A 23680-nucleotide genomic window follows, 5' to 3' on the forward strand; every position below is an offset into this window, starting at 1 on the left:
TTTAGAAACTGGCCATTCAGTCCTACTATGTAACTTTAATTCTCCAGTCAGTTAAAAACGCATATTATACTCCCATTCCCAAGATGCCTAGGTAGGCTGAATGCAAATGCTTAGAATCCAGGTTGTGATTCCTTGGAATCACAGAGCAGTGGTTACTCTACATAAGGACTTTCAACAAAACAAAACAAAAGCTTTATGGGAAGCTTCAGAGTAATCTCGCAAGTGGATCATTAATTTTAATAATACTGGAAGCTTTTAATAAAATAACGTTAATTTCCTTAATGTCATTTCTAGCAATGATGGTGACATCATATCAAATTATAACCAAAGCAGTATATGTTAGAAGTGAAAGACTTGAATCCAAAAGGTGAATTATGGGAATGTATGAAATTGCATCATAAAGTTCTTAGGGGGTGTGATTAGTGAAACATCACTTTCTCTCCACAGATTAGGAAATCTCTTCCCAGCGCCACTGAGCCCTTCTGATTCCATGAATTTGGTTATGGATTATTTCCCAACATCCATCGATGGCAACCACTAATATGTTTCTCCATGGTATTTTAAAAGTAATCTTAAGGATAAAGTGGAATGGAAATGAGTCATCTGCGCTTGCTGTAACAATCGGCCAATTCAAAATGTTAAGCGCCAGCTCTGTTATTACAAATATCACATAAAGTAAATCAACTGCCAAAACTGATTATGTTGATACACTCATAGATGAAGTTAGAATTTGCAGAATTTCAGTAAATTGAAGTTCTAGGATTACATATGCATCTAATTAGCTTTTCAGTCATTTATTCAATCAATCATACACCAAATATTTATTGAGCATCTACTATGTGCCAGGTCCTGTTCCAGGCGCAGGGAGTAGAGTGAACAAAACAGACAAAATCATATTCTCAGTGATCATCGTCGTGTTGCTTTCTCTAAGTATTCATTTCTGAAATAAGAAAAATTCATTACGTGTGAAATTTTGAAGAGGTGCATGTTCTTTGAAAGCTTTGGAAACGCATCTGTGATATATTTTTTCCCTTTTTCCCAAATCCATTTAAAATATTTATCATCTCTGAGAAAAAAATGAAATAATGTTTCTCTTTTGAAGGCAAAGGGTCTTTAATAAAATTTGCTTATTGCTTATGAGAAAGAATTCTAAAAACAGCACAGAATTTTTTTAAAAACTTTTTAAAAAATTATAATTTTAAATTTGGACTCTGTCAGCCAAATACTTGATTCACCAGCCACCTGAATATTGGAAAACTCAATAATCTCCAGATGTGTCTCAATTACACCAAGAATAAGACAAAGTACACGTCAACTTTTGCAACTTTCACAGCTCCCTCCTAATGCTTTTGTTCTGCTTACATATTTTGGAGAATTATTCATCCTTTTGCATATTCATGAGTGGTGTCATATAAAGATATGGCAGAATTGAGAGCTTTTCATAACATTTTCATTTACTCACAAGATAAACGCATAAACTTCTGTGATTTTCTTCTTTAAATTCCACAGCTACTTCATTAAATTTCCTGAAATTTCATGACTCTGTTACAGGCCAGGTCATATATTTTATTGTGACTTGCTGCAGAAAATTTTTACATTCTATGTAAGTTGATCCCCGTCATTTTTTCTACTTTGATGAAATTTAGGAGCTTTTAATTAGGATATATTTTGACATTTTCAGTGGGTCTCATATAGACTTAAATTGTTCTTTCCTTACAGCTTTCTCATAGTATATCATTAAATAAGTTGAGGAAGTGATCTCATTTACCGTGTTGATTTTTTTTCATTTAGTATCGACTATATTCCCCTTGGTAGGAATCTACTTGTAATTCATATATTGAAATATTTCTTGTCTTTCATTCTAATGTAATCAATCAATCACCTGATAACTCAACAAACATGTATTTAACCCTTACTTTGTTGGAGGCACTCTTCTAGGTGCCAAGAATATAACAGTGAACAAAATAATTCCTGCCCTCATACAGCTATTATGCCCTCCTAAGAGTAAACTTTTTTTATGAAATGTATTCTTTTAAAGATAAAATTTAGTTGCACTCTTTTATTCAACCTCTTCTGAGTAAAGGTTCGGTCCTTTATGAGCACAGTTTTCCCACAAAATATACTTTAAAATCACAATAATTTAAAGTATATTTCATATCTTTCTTGTATTTTATTTTTCCAGGGCTCTCTTTCCAACAACTTGTGTTATAAATGTCTCTTCTTATAACTAAATTGTTTGGTAAAATCATTGGCACAAAGAGCAGAATGCACTATAGTTTTACCATTGGAAATATGAATATCAATGGGTTTTTTTTTTTGCGGTATGCAGGCCTCTCACTGTTGCGGCCTCTCCCATTGCGGAGCACAGGCTCCGGACGCGCAGGCCCAGTGGCCATGGCTCACGGGCCCAGCCGCTCCACGGCATGTGGGATCCTCCCGGACCGGAGCACGAACCCGCGTCCCCTGCATCGGCAGGCGGACTCTCAACCACTGCGCCACCAGGGAAGCCCTCAATGTTTTTAAACACTCAGTATTGTACCTTTATGTTTGAGATAATTTGGGTTGATAATTTTGTGGCTGAGATTGCAAGTTTTCCCCAACATACATTTCACTCCCTCTTCCTTTATAGTTGAAGCTTGCCCTTTTTGGGTTCTTCTTTTTCACTGGCTGGACCATAGACCAGACACTGAAGCTTAATCAACCATATGCGACCAGGAAGTGGAAGCGACCATATAGTGTCTATGGCCCAGCAGCAAGAGAGAAGGCATTTGGATCCCTAATGATTATGCAGGTATCATGCCAGCCCTGGACAGGTTGCACTCAGATTCTGTTTGCCTGAAAGAGAAAACCCCTGTGTTGCTCACAACATTGTCATTTGCGAATTTCTGTCAGTTGCAGACAAATCTAATCCTATGTGATGCATAGTCCATAATGTATTTTCATAAATTTAATGGTCTTTGCTAGATCCTATGTAATTCTGACCACCCTGATTATTTACTGAAGATGATGAAGATTTCAGCTATGTCACATGACTGTTACTGACAACAGCATGATTCCCCAGTTCAACACCTGGAGATTTTTGCGAAAAACGAAAGCACAACCATTTTTGACATCATTTTCACATAATCATAGATACCTAGAAGAAAAAAAAAAAAACAACCAAATGAACCATGTGCAAAATAGCAAATGACTGGTGATAATAAAAATATTTGTATGAATAAAGGCAAAATTAGGAAAGTGAAACCACAAACACGTTGGTACAGGCAGCTATCACCAAGCAGGCAGGGAAAAGACGCAACTAGAGTGTTTGATTAGTTAAGTCACATTAAGTTGCCCACAACCTTTACTTATTTTTATCAAATAGGATGTTGAGAAAATGTTCACTTTGTAAAATCACAGTAAAAATTGTGACTTGTGTTTCACAATTTGTGTAACGGAGTTAATGTAATTGTTGCCATTTTATCACTTTTCTCAGAGTTAAATTTTGCCTCCCCTCACTTTTCCGGGAAATCAGGATTCACATATTCCCCACTCTTCCTTTTTTCCCCCCTCTGCTTGGTGCTGTCTTAGACATGAAATTGTACAAGGGGTTCCCCTTCATTTTCTAACCAAGCGCTTGTACATTAAATACTAGATCCATCATGTGTCATGCAACTATCACATGATGCTGATTATTTTGCCAAATTCCAGGGATTTACAACCACTGCTTAATTGCTTGAGAGCATTTTTAATCCAGGGTGGTTAACATTACTTCAACGGGGACATCATTTAACTGGCAACACTGTAGGATTACAAGCAAAAGCAAGCCTTGCACCAGAGACATCAAGTCTACCAAAAAAATAAATAAAAGAGAACGAAACCATCAAGTTTTAAAAGCTGATGTGAAAAGTGCCTTATTTAATTCAAATAAACTACTATAAAATAATACTTTAAAACATGTAAATTAAGAGTCAAGCACCTAAAAGTGAAGATAACATCTAGCTGAGAGAGATAGTTTATATTCTGTTGGATGGTGGGATTAAATAACACGAAGACTCAAAATATACCTATGTATAAAGAGATTGGTTCCCAAAACAATTTTGAAATATTTACACCATCTCTAAGGGAATGGCTGGAATATGAACAAAGTACCCTATTTAAAAGAGCTTGAAAGAGCATATCTATTGTCGCAATTAATTTATTACCTGACGTGTTGAAGAAATTACAAATGTAGAAGTCTATGGTACTAGATAAGTCTAGACCAGAAATTATATTACAATTTTTGATTATCAATAAACAAAACTGTTTAAGAGATTCACATGAGGAAAAACAAAAGCTTTTAGTTTGGATGCAACTGAGTAAAAGTACAGCCCAAACTTTTTTTTTAGCAAGACAAAACAGAAGTTCAAGTTACATATTAAATCTTGATTTTGACTCAAAATTTTAGGAGGTTTTAATAGACTGCTAAAGCAGCATAGCAAGTGTCATACCCTGATACCACATTAACTAACAATATGGTCAGAAACCCATTTATTCCATAAATGCAAAGTATTAAAGTTTTACTGACTTTATTTTAGCTTTCACTACTTTCATTAACTTTATTTTTTTTAACTGTGCACAATTCAGTACACAGAGGTATGTATGGAATTGCTTATTGGTAGTATGGTATTGTGAAAAGTGGTTAGTCAGACTGTCCTGGGTTCAAATCAAGGTCTTTGCCATCTGTAAGATTTCGAACAAATTGTTCATCTCCACTTAATTTTGTTCATCTCGCCTTAATTTTTTTAAATAAGAAGAATAATATTTCCTTCATAAAGTCATGCAAGGAAGAGCTTATAAGGCTCAGAGTCTCAAATGAGAAGTGGGCACAAAAGTCAACTCTAGCCTCACTTACTCTCGCTTGCTTACTTTCTTTTATGTCTTTGAGCAGCAGCCCAAGGAAGAAAAAATAAGAAGACACATTTCTGGATGAATTGCTAACTTCTTCCCTCTCTTCATCCACCAGTGTTCTTGATACACTGCAAGGAAACTTAAGGAATTCGAAAAATCTTATTTTCCATGTCAGAAGCTATTACATCATCCTACTTGCAACAACATTTGCTAATCTTCTCCAGGTGTGATGAACTCTTGGGCCAACTAGAAGAAACGTCATAGGCTTGGAAAGCTAGAAAAGGACACACATTTAAGTTTTACAAAGTATTACCTCCATCACAACGATAAAGAAGGAAATGCAGAGTGATTGAGTTGGAAGGACAGGAGGTAATATGGCTATGCTTTTCAAAGGATACCCAGTCAAACAATGGGGAGGAAATGGTATTATCTGGATCCAAAGCGCTTGCCAAGCAGACCTTGGCAGACACGGTGAATCAGTCCCTTATTAGATCTGTCCGTCTCAGCTGCACCCTGTGCTTTAGAGTTTAGATGCATCTACTCCTCCCACAGTCACAATGAAAAAAATCTATAAAAGAGGCTATTTAACAGTTAGTGAGATTCCCTGGGATGTGCCCATGAATAATCTCCTTCAATTCTTCAGTTTCCTCCCAATACGTTGGAAGAGTGTCTACATCTAAGTTACAGCTTTTTAATTTTAAAAATGAATTACATATTAGGTTCTGCATTACTACGAGCTTCACTACTCTTTATGGAGAATTGACATCCAGTTCAAACCAGCAGCCTCACTGATTTAACCTCACGTGGCCCTATATGATTGATAGGAGATCGTTTACACCAATGCTTTCTTATTCTGTTTGAGCAATATCAGAGATTTATGAATTCAATTGAGAAAATTTTGATCTCTAACCATAATTTTTTTTTTTTTTTTTTTTTTGCGGTACGCGGGCCTCTCACTGTTGTGGCCTCTCCCGTTGCAGAGCACAGGCTCCGGACGTGCAGGCCCAGCTGCCACGGCTCACGGGCCCAGCCGCTCCGCGGCATGTGGGATCCCCCCAGTCCGGGGCACAAACCCGCGTCCCCTGCATCGGCAGGCCGACTCTCAACCACTGCACCACCAGGGAAGCCCTCTAACCATACTTTTTAAACACCTTCCCAAAATCAATTAGCTCATTTTCAATTAATTAAACCCATGAAACCATGAAAAGCATTCATCTTGATCATATCTCAAGAAGCTGATACACTTCAAGAAGCTGATTTTTGGCTTCCACGTGTCTTCTCTTATAACATTAATCTCTACTCTGCTGTACTAAATATTAATGTTCATATTTAAAGGTAGAGGCACATACATCTTAAAATGTGTTTTAAAATTTAACCTGTGAAATCAATGTTTTAAAGATTATATTATGTCACAGTAAAATGTTTATTTTGCCCATGGAGCAGTTCCAATATGACACTAAGAACATTTAGCATTTGAGCAAACCAAGTCTTGTAAAGAATGCTCATATTATCTTCAAGCTTCCTGGAAAGCATAGCCTTCTGGCTCCCTTTTCAGACGCAAGTGATAGCTTCTTAAGCATTATTCTTAGAGAAATGACTTTTCTTGACTCCCTTTTTGATCCCAGCTCTGGAGAGATAAAGATGCATCTTACCCTAGTATACCCGGGTCATACCTTTACCAGATCGCAAAGCCCAGGTAAGACCCATATGTGTCCCAGTGTGTTACCTTCCATCTAAAAAACCAGCTATCAACCCCTCCACCCTCAATGTGCTTCTTCTGAGGGAATAAAAAGAAAGTGAGATGGTAAGGGTGGCCACTGCTGGATGCTTTAAGTGGGCAAGTGACCTTCAATGGGTTGCAGTAGCATAAAAGAACACTGGATTGGGCTTCCCTGGTGGCGCAGTGGTTGAGAGTCCACCTGCCGGTGCAGGGGACATGGGTTCGTGCCCCGGTCAGGGAAGATCCCACATGCCACGGAGCGGCTGGTCCCGTGAGCCATGGCCGCTGAGCCTGCGCGTCCGGATCCTGTGCTCCACAATGGGAGAGGCCACAACAGTGAGAGCCCCGCGTGCCGCAAAAAAAAAAAAAAAAAAAAAAAAAAAAAAGAACACTGGATTAGCACTGAAAGGAGAAGAAAACCTAAATTCTCCCAACAACATTTATTCCCTAGCTATGTGACTCTTCTAGTCTCAGTTGGTTCTTATGCAAGGACAGAAAGCCATATCATCACTGGTGACATCCTAAAAGCTAGCAGAGGGTACAATAAGAACATCTAGAAGGGCAATGATTCAGACCGGGGAAGGGGAATGGACTTTAAGAAGTCTTTATTCCAGAGACACAGGACTCAGTTGAGTGATGAAGATGTTGCAACAGACAGAAGAGATGGTATATGTGCAGCGTTACTGTGAGGATTAACAAGGTGATAGCCAAAACGATTATCCTCAGTGCTTGGTGCTCAACATCAATTCTTTCTCTCCTTAATCCAACAAGACAGAGTTTGCTTTTGATAAACGTGCTACCAACCTCATTCTTAGCGCACAAAAGAGCACCTTAGAATTATGGGAAAGCGCGGTCAGGGCCAGCTTTATGGGCATATAATCTGTGCTGTTGAACAGAACCCCACACTCACAAGGGTCCTGAGCTTGGCTCAATGTTCTGCTGTCGCCGTCTTGAAATTCTTAATAATTTTGAACAACGTACCCCACATTTTCACTTTGCACTGGGTCCCACACATTATGTAGTCAGTCCTGGGTATGGTATCAGACAATCTGGATTTGTGTTGATCAGACCGATTTACATCCTGGTTTTCTTACTTCCTAACTTCATGAGCTTCTTGAGTTTCTTTTTCTACAGCTTTAAAATGGAAATATCAATTAAACCAATGCATTTGTGGGGATCAAATGAATTAGGACTGGAAAACTAATTTTTATTCTGTAAAGTATTGCAGAAATCAGTATGCAATCGGTTAGCTACTGAGACCCTTGTGTATAAAGTTACTATTTTGAGTGACTTTAAATATCTGGAAATTAGTACATGACTACTGCGCTTGCCTCTCTTTTCTTTTTCTTCCTTCTCCTTGTTTCCTTTTCAGTTGATCTCACACTATATGCCAAATACTTCACATAGTGCTGAAAATGTAGGTCCAGGAAGACAGAGGTCCTTCCCTCAACGAGTTTGTACTGATATAGAGGAAAAAGAAATATAAACTAACAATGATAGTGAATTGTAACAGGTATGTCATAGAGATACAATGAGAAGTGATTCAGATAAGGGAAGTGATGTGGGTGGAGATGGCTCAGGGACGTCTTTCCCAAAAGAGTTGACACTAAGAGAGGGGAAAGATTCAGATGCAGGAAGGAGGCATCGGGAGAAAGAGAAAATGCATGTGGAGTCATAAAAGCTTGAAACACATGTTGCTTATGGAGAAGCAAAAGTAGTTCTATCAATCTGTGCAAAAGATGTACATGGAGAAGTGGAGGATGCTAAACAAGATAGACAAAGGCTGGAGGCAAAGATATTAAGGGATAAACCAGAATTTTAACTTCATCCTGAACTTTCCTTGAAAATTATAGGAAGGTAATGAAAGTAGAGATACGGTCAGATATATGCTTTAGGAAGATGTGCAAAGATGAATGATAATGGAACCTGAAGGGAAAACCTTTCCTAGAATAGCTCATATCTTGGGCAAAGGTAAGAATTATATGCGGAAGCACAGCTGACTCTGCTGATGCTCTACAGTGGAAATTCAGAGCAAGCTTCAGGCCCTCAAGGAAGATTTTATTGAGCAACTGTTCCAGCGCAGGTACTCTGTTACATCCAGAGAATACAGAGATAACCAAGAGGCTCCCTCTTCTCAAGAAAGGTAGAAAGCAATGTAGGGAGTACAGTGAGGGTGCTATACGCATGATATTGAGAACAGATGAGGTGCCCCTAACCTTCCTAGGGACATAGGTAGTCTTTCCCGAAGACCTGACACGAAGTTTCAGAGGAATCTCCTGAACTGAGATTTACAGGATCAAAGGGGTTAATCAGACATGGCAGAAGGTTAAATTAGAGAAAGAAAATGTTCTAAGCAAAGGAGGTAACGTATGAGAAGTGAGAATTTATACTGACCGTGTACAGCCTTGTCTAGGGGAGAGGTGATAACGTACTGAACCGGGACAGAAAATAAAAAGAGAAGCCCGATTTATGAAATGTTTAGGAAGTATTGGCAGGACTCGGTTATTATTTGGATGTGGGCATTGGCGGGAGGAGGGATGCAGTTCTACTCACAACACTTCTGACACCAAAAGTGTGCTATTTTTTTTCCCCACACCAATCAATTCTTCAACTCTCTGAACACCAGCTGGGGGACCTATAAGTTACTTGTGACACCTGGAGATAGTGCAGACCCCTCAGGTTAAAGGCTCAGTCCCACGAGGCTGTACCCCATTTTAGACACCAGTCACAAGTCCAAGCTTCTGACCCTTCTGATCAACAAGCTATAAATCAAGGGTTCCCACAACCCCCTCCCAACATTTGATGATTTGCTCATAGAACTCGGGAGAAGTTGACTTACTATTACTTGTTGATTATTACAACTCAGGAACAGGCAAATAAAAGAGATGCATGGGCGAGGGATGGGGGCAAGGACACAGAGCCGTCAGGCTCTCTGGGAACACTCCACCCTCTCAGCACCACAAGAGGTTCACCAAACTGAAAGCTCTCTGAATCCTGTTGTCTAGGGGCATGACGGAGGTTCCATTACGTAGGCATCATCAGTTACATCACTGGCGGTAGGTGATTAACTCTATCTCTAACCCTTCTCTCCTCTCAGAGGTTGGAGAGGAAGTGGGGATGCTGAAAGTTCCAATCTTCTAATCATGTGGTTGGTTCCTCCTGCAATCAGCCCCCATCCTGATGCTATCCAGCGGTCCACCAGGAGTCACTGCACTAGCATAAACTCAGGTGTGGCTGAAAGGAGCTGGTCATGAATAACAAAGATGCTCCTCTCACTGCTCTCAGGAAATTCCAAGAGTTTCAAGAGCCCCATCTGTACCGGGAACCAGAGAAAAAGACCAAATATGTCCTTATTATATCGCAGTATCACAGGGCAGGGTGGGGAGGAGACTTCTTTTCCATCTTGCCTTTTTCACTCCCTAATGCCAACAACCACAAATAATTTCCCAAACTATTAGTTTAGGTAAGTTCTTTTCCTCCCCAGGTTGTACTTTAGGAAGAGGAACTATGATTTAAATCTATAATCACCTACAAATTTATATATCTCTAGTCACATTTATCTTGAAATCCCAGCATAACCTTGGTTGTTCAAGGGTAGCTCTAGGGAGTTCCCCGGTGGTCCAGTGGTTAAGACTCCACCTTCCAATACAGTGGGCACGGGTTCCATTCCTGGCTGGGGAACTAAGACCCCACATGCCACGTGGTGAGACCAAAAAAAAAAAAAAAAGGTAGCTCTAGACATAATCGTGGACAAACACAACCTTTTGTCAAACAACTCCTTGCTATTAACTTGAGACATCATATGTAAGGCATGAAGGCATCTCCTTTCTCAGAACAATTTCAAGGGGTTCCACTGTGGAATCACAGAATTTCAGGGCTGGAAAGCATCTTGTTACAAAACCCAAATATTTGGGACACTCTGCAATTTAAGCTGTATCCACATTTTCATGAAACCAAGAGGCTAAAGAGCAAGGGTCACTTGCTTTGACAAGTTTATCTTCAATTCCTGGTTCTGAGAAATAAGATTTTGAGAAGCTGGGAATAAAAATACGTGACTACTGATTTCACAGCTCCCTGCACTTTCAAATTCACTTTCCTACTTTGTCAAACAACTGTCAAATCAAGGTTGATTTTTTTTCCCTCCTCATTTAAATGTCTCTCATGCTTTCTGATATGAGAATCATGCTAAAATGAAATTAGTCACTGTTTGTTCTCATTTTGCCTAGCTTTTTTGACAGGAAAGAATAATATAGCCTAAAAGGAATACACACTCAAATGGGTGAAGTGGGAATATATGAGTCATGGGGAATGTTCTATCAGAAACAATAAGAATGACTGCTATATAGTTTATTAACTAGAAACTTACAGATTATCTTATGAAATTTCATTTTTAATATTGAGAACATTCAATGTGGGGATGACATAATATTTAAAAGCCCTAACTCCAGAGGTAGAATCGGTGTGGTTTAAAAAAGCTATTCGACAAAACATAATTTATCAACTGCATATGGGACAAACCAAAACCTCCTTTTGTCTTCTAGAAAATGAGTTACCTTACTGGAAAATGACTGCTTAGAACATTCCTTCTTTTAGAATCCAAAGGAATCTGTAAGTATAGAAAGTCACATGGACTTATTCAACCTAGAAAACATGTACACACACAAACACAAACACTCCACTCATATAGACACTCATGTCATACCAAATTTAAAGCCTTTACCATTTGGAGCAAGGAAAAAGAAGGAAAAGGCCTTACATGTTGAAACAAAAGGAAAACGCCAAGTCATTTTTTGGTATTTGACAAGCTAATCATAGATTTCTGACATAAACTCATGATATAAATGCAAGGTATCTTTCTAATGCATCACACCAGATATGCCATAAATTCTGAAACATAAGATCAACCAATGACTAAGGTCTGAATAAAAACCATGGCTGAATACATGGGATGACAGCCAAAGAACAGACTCCTGTGAATAAATAATAGTTAAATGCCACGTGTTTAGTTAAGTTAATATTGTAGTTTACTTACTTTCCAAAATTACATTCATTCAATGAATATGTGAAGACCCTACTACATGCTAGAATTATTATTCTGTTTGTAGCAAGTTCAGGGTCATAAATAGGTGCTGAGAAATAACCTCTTCCCTAAGAGATTTGGTTTCACTCACTACTGATTTTGTGCTATTATCTGCTGTTTTTAAAATTGATAAATGTTTACCACACTCAGTAACATTCTCCACACTTCCAGGCAGATGAATTCATAGCATACACGTTCACTTCCTCTGGAAAACACAATTCGAGCTTTTATTTCCAGAGAATATAGAGTAAGTTTATTTTTAAGGAGAATTAATGAAATAAGAAAACGATTGCTTCACCTAGGAGTCTAGACTCAAAGCCACGATAATCTAGAGAACTTCAGGTATGTATGTCTTTTTCCACAGGGACCTGTTCCAATTAAAAGGAATCTACTCTCCTGGAACGCTCTCTTTATCCAGATATCACCAACTTAATGAGAAATCCACTGCTTGCTCTGGCCTCATCAAACAGGCTTTCAGGACAAATTCCTCTATGTTTGCTGTTTTATATGTTGACTTTGTAAGGAATTTTTGTACAGATATTTTTAAATAATAGTCTTATTTCTTTTTACCTCTTCTACTATAGTTTACTGGAAAAGAGGAAAATTATGTTAAGAATGTAGTTTCCTGGTTTCCTTGTCTTGTTCTCTGTGGGTATCTATGTTTTGTTCATCTGCCTTGTCCTCACTTGAGGGCAAGGAACATATTTATAGTTTTATGTTGCAATATAACTAAAATATCTTTTAAAACCATAATTCATTTGTTTACTACTCCTCTGGGATTATATAGATTTATTTAGATATGTTTATATTACACTCATCTACTAATATTAACATAGACATTAGTGATTTTATAGTGTGCCAAATAGCTACTTAATTAAGGCTTCCGAAGATTGACAATATGGAATTGGGATTCTCTAAATTTGCGTCGACAGAGATTGCTGGTGAAATTAGATTGTGACATATACTAACTAGTGTTAAAGACTCAACAAAAGAGTGTTGTTAATGTTGATTCTTTCTCAATTATTCAATGTTTTATTAAGTAACTTGATTACTGTACCTATTCCTAAAGAGGCTATTTGATCCCTCTCCCAATTTGACTTGGTTTCCTCAACAACTTGTCCAAAGTCACACAGCCAAGGACAGCCTAGAAATGGACTTGAATCTGTATATCTAAAAAGCTTGCACTTTCACACTGGGCAGAATTACATCAATGCTTTGTTCTCCCATCTCCAGTCATGACCTGCTTCTTTTTCTATATTTTAAACATAAGTGAATAGCAATCTAATCTACCAAGTCATCCAAGTCAGAAATCAGGAAGCCATCTGGGGGTGCTCCCTCTTCCTCAGAGACCATTTATAATTAGTCCCAAAGATCAGTAGAGTTTACCTCTTTAACATTCCTGGTACCTGACCCTTTCTTCTACCTCTACTGCCTTAGATAAATTCCTTATCTAAATTAAAGTTCTCCTCTCTCTCTCACCTACTCCTCACCACCAAACCTCCTTATCATAAACAAATGATCTAGGCAAAACTAACTTCCCAGGCAACACACACACACACATACATCGCACCATAAAATTCAAGGTAAAGTTTAATTTCATTGGTATGCCATACATTGTTCGCTATGACCCAATCCCTGCCTATCTCCCCCTGGCTTCTTCCAACATATTATACCCTATACTTTATTCTCCAATCATATTAAATCACTCCTTTTTTCCCTGAGTAGGTCAAGGGTTTTTATGTTTCTGAAACTGTGTTCAGCTACTCCAATTATCTGAATGTGCTTTGCTTCCCCAGATCTTTTCAGGTCAAACAGTGCTTCCTGTGTGAAGCCTTCTGTGAGCCTCCCCTTCGGGGACATTGTGATTGACTGCACAACGTTAATCTCACCCCAAATTATTGGCTTAAATTAGTATCATCTCACTGCTGTATTCTATATGGCTTCAGGATAATGTATGACACAACTCCAGTCGAATGTAGTTTCCTTGTTATTTTACAAGATTAACATCTTTTACAAAGCTTTAATTTCTTGAATGGCAATAAATCTATGACATTCATTTCTGTAGTGGCCATATATATAATTATTTATAATAGGCACTGTCATTTAGTAAGCAGAATCATATTTGTATTTGACATATGATAGACTGTCATGTAGAAGACTCAATCATAGTTGCAACTGTCATATAGTAGGCACTTAAATGTTCACATAGTAAATTGGTATTTGAATAGCAGTACTTACATGATAATTTGTACAAAGGTGTGAATTAATCTTAACATTTTTTTAGCATAATGCACTTTCACCATGCTATTACCATAGTTAGTGTTTTCACTTAGTGACTTTATCCAGTGTTTTCAGATTCTTAACATTTTTTACAGTGAACTTATCATTTTTCAGACAGCACCGTCCTTAAAAAGATCTCTTCCATCCATGCCACTATACTATTTTCTGCTTTCATGAAATTCAATTACTAAATCAGATTGTGTCATGTTTGCTTCAATGTATCAGTACTTTTGATAGCTTTACTGAAGTATAATTGATATATTAAAAAATACACATATTTAATGTATACAGTTTGATGATTTTAGAAATAAGTATATAACCACGATATCACCGTAATCAAGGTAATAAACATATCCATCATCTTCCAAAGTTTCTTGTGTCCTTTGTTTTTGTTTTGCCTTTGTTTTTGTGTGGTAAGAACACTCAACGTGAGATCTGAACATGAGGGTACTCTTAACAAATTTTTCACTGCACAATATTGTGTTGTTAACTACAGGTACTATGTTAAACAGCAGATCTCTAAACCATATTCATCTTGTGTAACTCCGTAACTTTATATTCATGGAGTAACTACTCCTCATTTCCCCTTCCCCCTGTCTCCAACCACCATTCTGTTTTTTGTCTCCGTAAGTTTGACTATGGTTGGGTTGTTTTTTAATTTAACAATTTATTTAAACTAAAACAAATAAAACAAAACAAACACGGTTCATCCATTTCTCCCACCCTCTCCTACCTCACCTGACAACCAATCTGTTCTCTGTACCTATGAGCTTGTTGTTTTTCTTTTAGATTACACATATAAAAAAATCATACAGTATTTGTCTCTGTCCGACTTACTTCACCTAGCATAATGCCCTCAAAGTCCATCCATGGTGTCTCAAATGGTAAGATTTCATTCGTTCTATGGCTGAATAATATTCCATTATATATGTGTGTGTGTGTGTGTGTGTGTGTGTGTGTGTGTGTGTGTATGCAACATATCTTCTTATCTTCTTTATCCATTCATCTATTGATGAACAATTTAGGTTGTTTCCACATCTTGGCTATTGTAAAGAACGCTGCAATAAACACGGGGGTGCATATATCTTTTCAAGTTAGTCTTTTTGTTTTCTTCAGATAAATACCCAGAAGCAGAATTTCTGGATCATATGGTGGTTCTATTTTTAATTTTTTGAGGAAGATTTATATTGTTTTCCATAGTGGCTACACCAATTTTCATGCCCAGCAACAGTGCACAAGTGTTTCCTTTTCTCCACATCCTCACCAATGCTTACTATTTCTTGTCTTTTTGATAACAGCTAACATAAAACATAAAATGTGGTGTGGGAAAATAAAAATGTTAAGCTATAAAATGGGATTAAACTTGTTATCAACTTAAAATAGACTGTTATAAACATAAATTTTTATATGTAAGTCCTATGGGAGGGACTTCCCTGGTGGCACAGTGGTTAAGAACCTGCCTACCAATGCAGGGGACACAGGTTTGAGCCCTGGTCCTGGAAGATCCCACATGCTGCGGAGCAACTAAGCCCATGCGCCACAATTACTGAGCCTGCACTCTAGAGCCCACAGGCCACAACTACTGAGCCCATGTGCCTAGAGTCCATGCTCTGCAACAAAGAGAAGCTACTGCAATGAGAAGCCCACGCACCACAATGAAAAGTAGCCCCTGCTTACCAGAACTAGAGAAAGCCCACATGCAGTAATGAAGACCCAACACAGCCAAAAATAAATAAATAAATTTATATTAATAAAATCATTCCTAACAAATATTTAAAAAAAAAACCTTATGGGAACCAAAAAACAGAATCTATGGTAAATATACAAAAGATAAGGAGAAAGAAATATAAGCATACCACTAAAGAAAGTCATCAAACCACAAAGGTAGAGAGCAAGAGAAGAATAAAAGAACAGAGAGGAACTATAAAAAATAGCCAGAAAACAATTAATAAAATGGCAATAAACACATACTATCAATAATTACTTTAAATGTAAAGATATTGAATTCTTCCATCAAAAGACATAGAGTGGCTGAGTTGATAAGAAAAAAAAAGACAAATCTATATGCTGCCTACAGGATACTCACTTTAGATGTAAACACACACAGACTTAAAATGAAGGGATGGAAAAAGATATTCCATGCAAACGTAAACCAAAAGAAAGCCAGAGTAACTATATTTATATCAGACAAAATAGACTTTAAAACAAAGACTGTAATAAGAGACAAGGAAGAGCATTACATAATGACGAGGGGGTCAATCTCACAAAAAGACATAACATTTGTAAATATTTACTCACCCTACAAAGGAGCACTTAAATATATAAAGCAAATATTAACAGACCTAAAGGGAGAAATTGACAGCAATACAATTATAGGGGATTTAAATATCCCACTTACATCAACGAATAGCTCATCCAGACAGAGAATCAATAAGAAAACATTGGACTTAGATGACACATTAAACAAGATGGGCGTACCAGATTTTTACAGAACATTCTATCCAAAAGCAACAGAATACACATTCTTCTCAAGTGTACATGGGACATTTTCCAAGACAGATCATATGTTAGGCCACAAAACAAGTCCACAAATTTAAGAGGATTTTAATCCTCTTAAATCATATCAAGCATATTTTCCAACCACAATGGTATGAAATTAGAAATTATAATGACACAATAAAAACTGGAAAATTACCAAATATGTATAGATTAAACAACATACTAATGAACAACCAATGGGTCAAAGAAGAAATCAAAAGAAAAATTTAAATGTATCTTGAGAAAAATAAAAATGAATATGTAACATACCAAAGTTTATAGGATGCAGCAAGAGCATTTCTAAGAGGGACATTCATAGTGATAAGTACATACTCTAAGAGACAAGCCTCAAATAAACAACCTAACTTTATACCTCAAGGAACTAGAAAAAAAGTAAAAGCAAAGTTTGAAGTTAGTCGAAGAAAGGAAATAACAAAGATCAGCACAGAAATAAGTGAAACAGAGACTAAAAAGACAACAGAAAAGATAGATGAAGCTAAGAGCTGGTTCTTTGAAAAGATAAACAAAATTGATAAACATTTAGCCAGACTCATCAAGAAGTAAAGAGGGAGGACTCAAATAAATAGAATCAGAAATGAAAGAGATGTTACAACCGACACCACAGAAATACAAAGGATCATTAAAGACTACTATGAACAATTATATGCCAACAAATTGGACAACCTAGAAGAAATGGATAAATCCCTAGAAACATACAATCTGCAAAGACTTAATCATGGTGAAATATAAAATCTGAACAAATTGATTACTAGTAATGACATCAAATCAGTAAACAAAACCTCCCAAGAAACAAAAGTCTGTAAGTTTGACTATTTTAAACACTTCATATAAGTGGAATCATGCAGTATTTGTCTGTGACTGACTTAGTTCAATTAGCATAATGCTAAATTGAAACCCTGTTCACTCTTGGGGGAAATGTAAAATGGTGCAGTCACTACAGAAAACAGTATGGAAGGTGCTAAAAAAAATAAAAACAGAACTGTCTTATGATCCATCAATTACAATTTGGGCATATAACCAAAAGAATGGAAATCAGGATCTCAAAGAGATATCTGCACTCACATGTTGATGGCAACATTTTTTTAGAATATAAGATATGAAAACAACCCAAATGTCTATTGACAGATGAATGTATAAAGAAAATGTGATACATACGTATAATGGAATATTATGCAGCCTTTGAAAAGAATAAATTCCTACCATTTGCAACAACAGGGATGGACCTAGAAGACATTATGCTTCAGTTTATTCTTAAAAAGTTGATTTGACACTATGCTGCCCCATTTCAGTTATGTGGAATTCTAGCTACTGCAGTACCTACCTAGCACTAGTGGTATTGCTCTAAACATTCATTCATTCAAACGATAGTTTTTGTGCACCCACTATTTACTTGACAGGCATCATGGGTGGGTGTGTGTGTGTGTGTGTGTGTGTGTGTGTGTGTGTGTGTATAGAGAGACAGAGAGAGAGAGAGAGAGGACATTTTGGTTCTCAAATTTCTTACAGTATAAAAGATAAGAAAGAAATAGAACAGTTTGGCATTAGTAAAACCATATAAATGTTGGAGGTCGATATACTTAGATTCAAACCTTGGTCTTAACTTCTTAACCACCAGATCTTGAGCACATTACATCATGTCTGTGAGATTCTCAGTCTCTCTAAGTGTAATCTGGGGTGAATGCTAGGATTACTACAAGATTGTATGTCTGTGAAAAGTACTTTGCATTGTACCTGACCCTTAGAAAGAAATCAGTAAGAGGTAACATTACAATAGAGATATTTACAGGCAGTCATGTGACACAAGAAGAAGATGGTCAAGGGAAGAAATAAGAGGCTTTATGGAGGGAGTGTTATGATAAAGTAGTGGACTTTTCTAGGAAAGGAAGGGAGTAAACTCAGGTAGTGAAAGCAACATGAGCAGAGGCATAGATAATCACATGAGTGGGGAGCAGAAAATTTGGTGTGGCCAGCATTTAGGCCAGCAGATTGGCTAAGTCCTAGTACCTTATTGTTGGGCATTTATATGTGTCACCTAATGAAAAGTAGATAAGGTCTATGAATAATTAGGGAAGTTAACAGTGACCTTTGCCTAATGCCCAGGCCTCAAATACACAGAAAATATGGAAGGCTATCATCACTCTTAAGATGTGCCACGTGGTATAGAGTTCTGTGTCATATTAACCAATATACCTTTTTTAGACATCTAGAGAAAGTTCTGACTTGCTTGGTTTATTTATTTTTTTCTATTTCTTGCTCAGTCAGTCTCCAGTCTTGTCCTCTCAAATTCATTCTCTACTGCAGCTAAAGTGGCCAGCCAATCTAAAATACAAACATGGTATGTTGACCACACTACTTAACACCCTTTAATGGCTTCTCATGATTTTAAAAATATGAAATTTAAACTTCCTAGCAAAAATGTCCTCATTGGCCTATTCGTTACATCTCTCTCCAGCCATAAAATTTTTGCCTTTTCTTGCTTTTGCACTTTGCAATAAAGAAAGACCAAACTGGGCTCTGGTAATTCAAGATGGTGGAAGAGGAAGAGCCTAAATTTACCTCCTCCCATGGATATGACAAATATATACCTACATATGGATCAATTCCCTCTGAAAGCAATCTGAGAGTTAGTTGAACACCTACTCCACTACAGAGGATAGAAAGGACCACATCAACATGGGTAAGAGAGATAGAGAAGTGCTTTTGCCAAAAATCCCACCCCCAATGTGGCAGCACACAATAGGGAGGGATCTCACCAGACAGGTACTTTTCTTACAGGAGCAATGGATTTACACCCCAACCCCTGGGATCTACACCAGAGAAATAAGTGCCCAAAATTTCTGGCTTAGAAAACCAATGAGGCTGACATCCAAGTGCTATAGGAAACGGAGACTCTCCTCTTAAAGGGCTCACACATGGTCCCACTTGCCCCAAGACCCAGAGAAATAGAAGCTGTTGAAAAGTGCTAAGACTACGCAGGAAAAAGAGTCATTTGCAAATCTAACAGCATTGGCTGGAAGATCGGGGGATGATAACAACACTCCCCGGAGACAGAGGTGCTGGTTGGTGCCACTTTTGCTCCCAGGAGGTGGGGAGGTGGTCCAGGAGTGATTGTGGCACTATCTGGCCCCCTTGCTGAAGCTGGAGGACTCCAGCAGTTGCAGCATTCCCCTGCTCCCTGACTAGGGTGAATGGGTGTGAACAGTCACAACATTCCGCTACTCCATAGCTAAAGTCTCTGTGCAAGTGCAGGTGGCTGCAACACTCCCCCATCTCTTGGCTGGGACTGGCAAGTGTAAGTGGTTGCAGCATTAATCCTCTCCCAACCTAAAGCCAACTCAACACTCCCCTGCCCCATGGCTGGGGCTAGTGAATGTAAGAAGCCACAACAGTCTCCTGTTCCTGGCTTAAAGCCAACACATGCACACAGACAAAACACTCTCCTCCATTGCTGAAGCCCACGGGTACATGCATTCAAGTCATTTTCCTGCTGCCTTTCTGAAACGAGAGCAAGTTCCACCCACTCTCCAGCTACCTAGTTAAAGCCAGTTGGTCAGCCCAATCCTCAGGGGACACCCCTTGATTGCCTGGCCCTGGTGGCCAAGGGGGCTTGTGTTCCTGACCTCTTTGGGAATGCCACAACGGGAAAGATAGCTCTTGGTAGGCCACCACCCCCAGGGCAGTGCACAGACAATAGACTGAAGCACAACCCCAGTCTTCCTATGAAAATGGCCTATTTACTTATCCTGAAGCTTTACCGTGAGAGACAGGCTACAGGTTTCCTACACATCTAGAGGCTGAGGAGGCACTTCCAGGAAGATAAGCAGGAAGGCACCAACCTCTCAAACCCACTTGATCTCACTATACCTTGAGGAGACTTCCCAGAAAAAAGCTTATACATTAATCAGTAGCCCCAATTTTTGCAGCTATTGTCTAGGGGACATCTTGAGATCTTTTGATCAGTAGGCCATCAGGAATTAGGATTGCAGCTCCACAGAATGAATATATATATATATATGCCTACTGTAAAAGTTGTGGCCTGAGGGCCTGGCTTCCTGTCAGCCTGAAACTAGGTGCAAAATGAGATTCCTCTCCTTGGAACACTGACAGATCTGGGCACACTCTCAACAACAAGGACATATCAAGAATAAATCAGGTTATACAGACAACCACAAAGACTCTAGAGACAAAGTGCTAGGGCAGGGTTGAATGAAAAGGATCATCACCTACGCAAGGCCACTCCTTCAATACTGAGAGAGACAACAGTTTTGCCTAATATATAGAAACAAACACAGAGAGCCAAGCAAAATGAGGAAACAAAGAAAAACGTACCAAATGAAAGAGCAAGACAGAACATCAGGAAAAGACCTTAATGACATGGAGATAAGTAATCTACCTGATAAAGAAGTAAAAGTAATGGTCATAACAATGTTCATCAAACACAGAAGAATGAATGAACACAGTATGAACTTCAACAAAGAGTCAGAAAATATAAGAAAGAACCAATCAGAGCTGAAGAATATAATAACTGAAATGAAAAATACACTAAAGAGAATTAAAAGCAGATTAGATGATACATAAGAATGAATCACCAACCTGGAAGGCAGATTAGTGGCAATCACACAATCACAAAAGAAAAAAAAAGAACTAAAAAAAATTAGGATAGTTTAAGAGACCAGTAGGACAACATCAAGCATATTAACATTCACATTATAGGGATCTCAGAAGGAGAAGAAAGAAAGACAAGGAGAGGGAGGGAGGGAGGGAGAGAGAGAGAGAAAGAAGGAAGGAACGAATGAAGGAAGGGAGAAAAAGAGGAAGAAAGGGAGGAAGGAAGAAAGGGGCAGAAAAATTATCTGAAGAAATAATGGCTGAAAACTTACCTAACCTGAGAAAGGGGACAGACATCCAGGTCCAGAAGCACAGAAAGTCTCAAACAAGATGAACCCAAAGAGATCCACAGTAATATACATTATAATTAAAATGTCAAAGGTTAAAGACAGAGAAATTTAAAAGCAGCAAGAGAAAAACAACTAATTATGTACAAGAGAACCTCCATAAGCCTATAACCAGATTTTTCAGCAGAAACTTTGCAGGCCAGCAGGAGTGGCATGATATATTCAATGTGCTGAAAGGAAAAAACTACAAACAAGAATACTCTATCCAGCAAGGTTATCATTCAGAATTGAAGGAAAGATAAAAGAGTTTCCCAGAAAAGCAAAAAACAATAGGAATTCATCACCACTAAACCAGTATTACAAGAAGCATTAAAGAGACTTCTTTAAGTAGAAAAAAAAAAAGGCCAAAACTAGAAATAAGAAAATATAAAAGAAAAAATCTCACTGATAAAGGCAAATATATAGTAAAGGTATTGAATCAACTAACTATAAAACTATTATAAAAGTTAAAAGACAAAAGCAGTACAATCAGCTATAACTATGAGTGGTTAAAGAATACACACAATGAAAAGGTGTAAAATATGACATAAAAACATAAAATATGGGGGAGAGTAAAAATAGAGTGCTTTTAGAATACATTTGAACATAAGCAACTACCAACTTAAAATAGACTGTTTTATATAGATTATTATATATGAATCTCATGGTAACCACAAACCAAAAACATAATAGAGACACAAAATTAAGAGAAAGGAATCCAAACATAATGCTAAAGGAAAACATCAAACCATAAGGGAATAAAACAAGAGAAGAAGAAAGGAACAGAGAAGAATTACAAAAACAACCAAAAAACAATTAACAAAATGGTGATAAGCAATACCTATCAATAATTACTTCAAATGGAATTGGACTAAATTCTCCAATCAAAAGGCATAGAGAGGCTGAATAAATAAAAAAACCCCAAGAACCTCTTATATGTTATGTATAGGAGACTCACTTCAGATCTAAAGACACATACAAGCTGAAAGCGAAGAGATGGAAAAAGATATCCCATGCAATGTACATGAAAAGAAAGCTGGGTTAGTAATACTTAAATCAGATAAAATAAACCTTAAAACACAATGTAACGAAAGACAAAGAAGGGCATTTCCTAATGTCAATCCAACAAGAGGATATAACATTTGTAAATATTTATGTGCCCAACAAAAAACTACCTAAATATGTAAGCAAATGTTAACAGACATAAAGGGAAAATTGACAATAAAACAATAGTAGGGGACCTTAACACTACACTTACGTCAATGGATAGATCATCCAGAAAGAAATTCAACAAGGGAAAATTGGCCTTAAATGAACATTAGATCAGATGAACTTACTAGATGTATACAAAATATCCCATCCCAAATCTGCCAAATATACATTTTTTACAAGTGCACATGGAACATTCTCCAGGGTAGGTCACATGTTAGGTCACAAAACAAGTTTCAATAATTTAAGAAGATTGAAATCATATCAAGCAGTTTTCATGACAACAGTGGTATAAAGCTAGAAATCAATTACAAGAAGAAAACTGGAAAAAACACAAAGAGGTGGAGGCTAACCAATGTGCTATTAAATAACCGATTGATCAATGAAGAAATCAAACAGGAAATGAACAAAAACCTTAAGACAAATGAATATGAAAGTACATCATTCCAAAATCTATGGGACACAGCAAAAGTGGTTCTAAGAGGGAAATTCATAGTGATACAAGCCTACCCCTGGAAAAATCTCAAATAAACAACCTAACTTTATACCTAAAGGAACTAGAATAAGAAGAATAAACAAAATCCAAAATTACTAGAAGAAAAGAAATGATAAAGTTCGAAGTGTTCAACTGACACCACAGAAACACAAAGGCTCATAAGAGACTGCTACAAACAATATACACCAACTAATTGGACAACCTAGAAGACATGGATAAATTCCTAGAAACACACTACCTTCCAAGACTGAATCATGAACTAATAGAAAATCTGAATATACCTATTACTACTAATAAAATGGAATCATTAAACAATTCCCAACAAACAAATCTCAAGGACCAAACAGCTTCACATTTGAATTCTACCAAACATTTAAAGAAGAGTTAATACTTATTATTCTCAATTCCAGAAAACTGAAGAAGGAAGTCTTCCAAACTAATTTTACGAGGACAGCATCATCCTGATACCAAAACCAGACAAAGACACAACCAAAAAAAGAAGATTACAGGCCAATATCCCTGATCAACATAGA

This window comes from Globicephala melas, chromosome 10, assembly GCF_963455315.2.
Source record: "Globicephala melas chromosome 10, mGloMel1.2, whole genome shotgun sequence".
NCBI classification, from domain to species: domain Eukaryota; kingdom Metazoa; phylum Chordata; class Mammalia; order Artiodactyla; family Delphinidae; genus Globicephala; species Globicephala melas.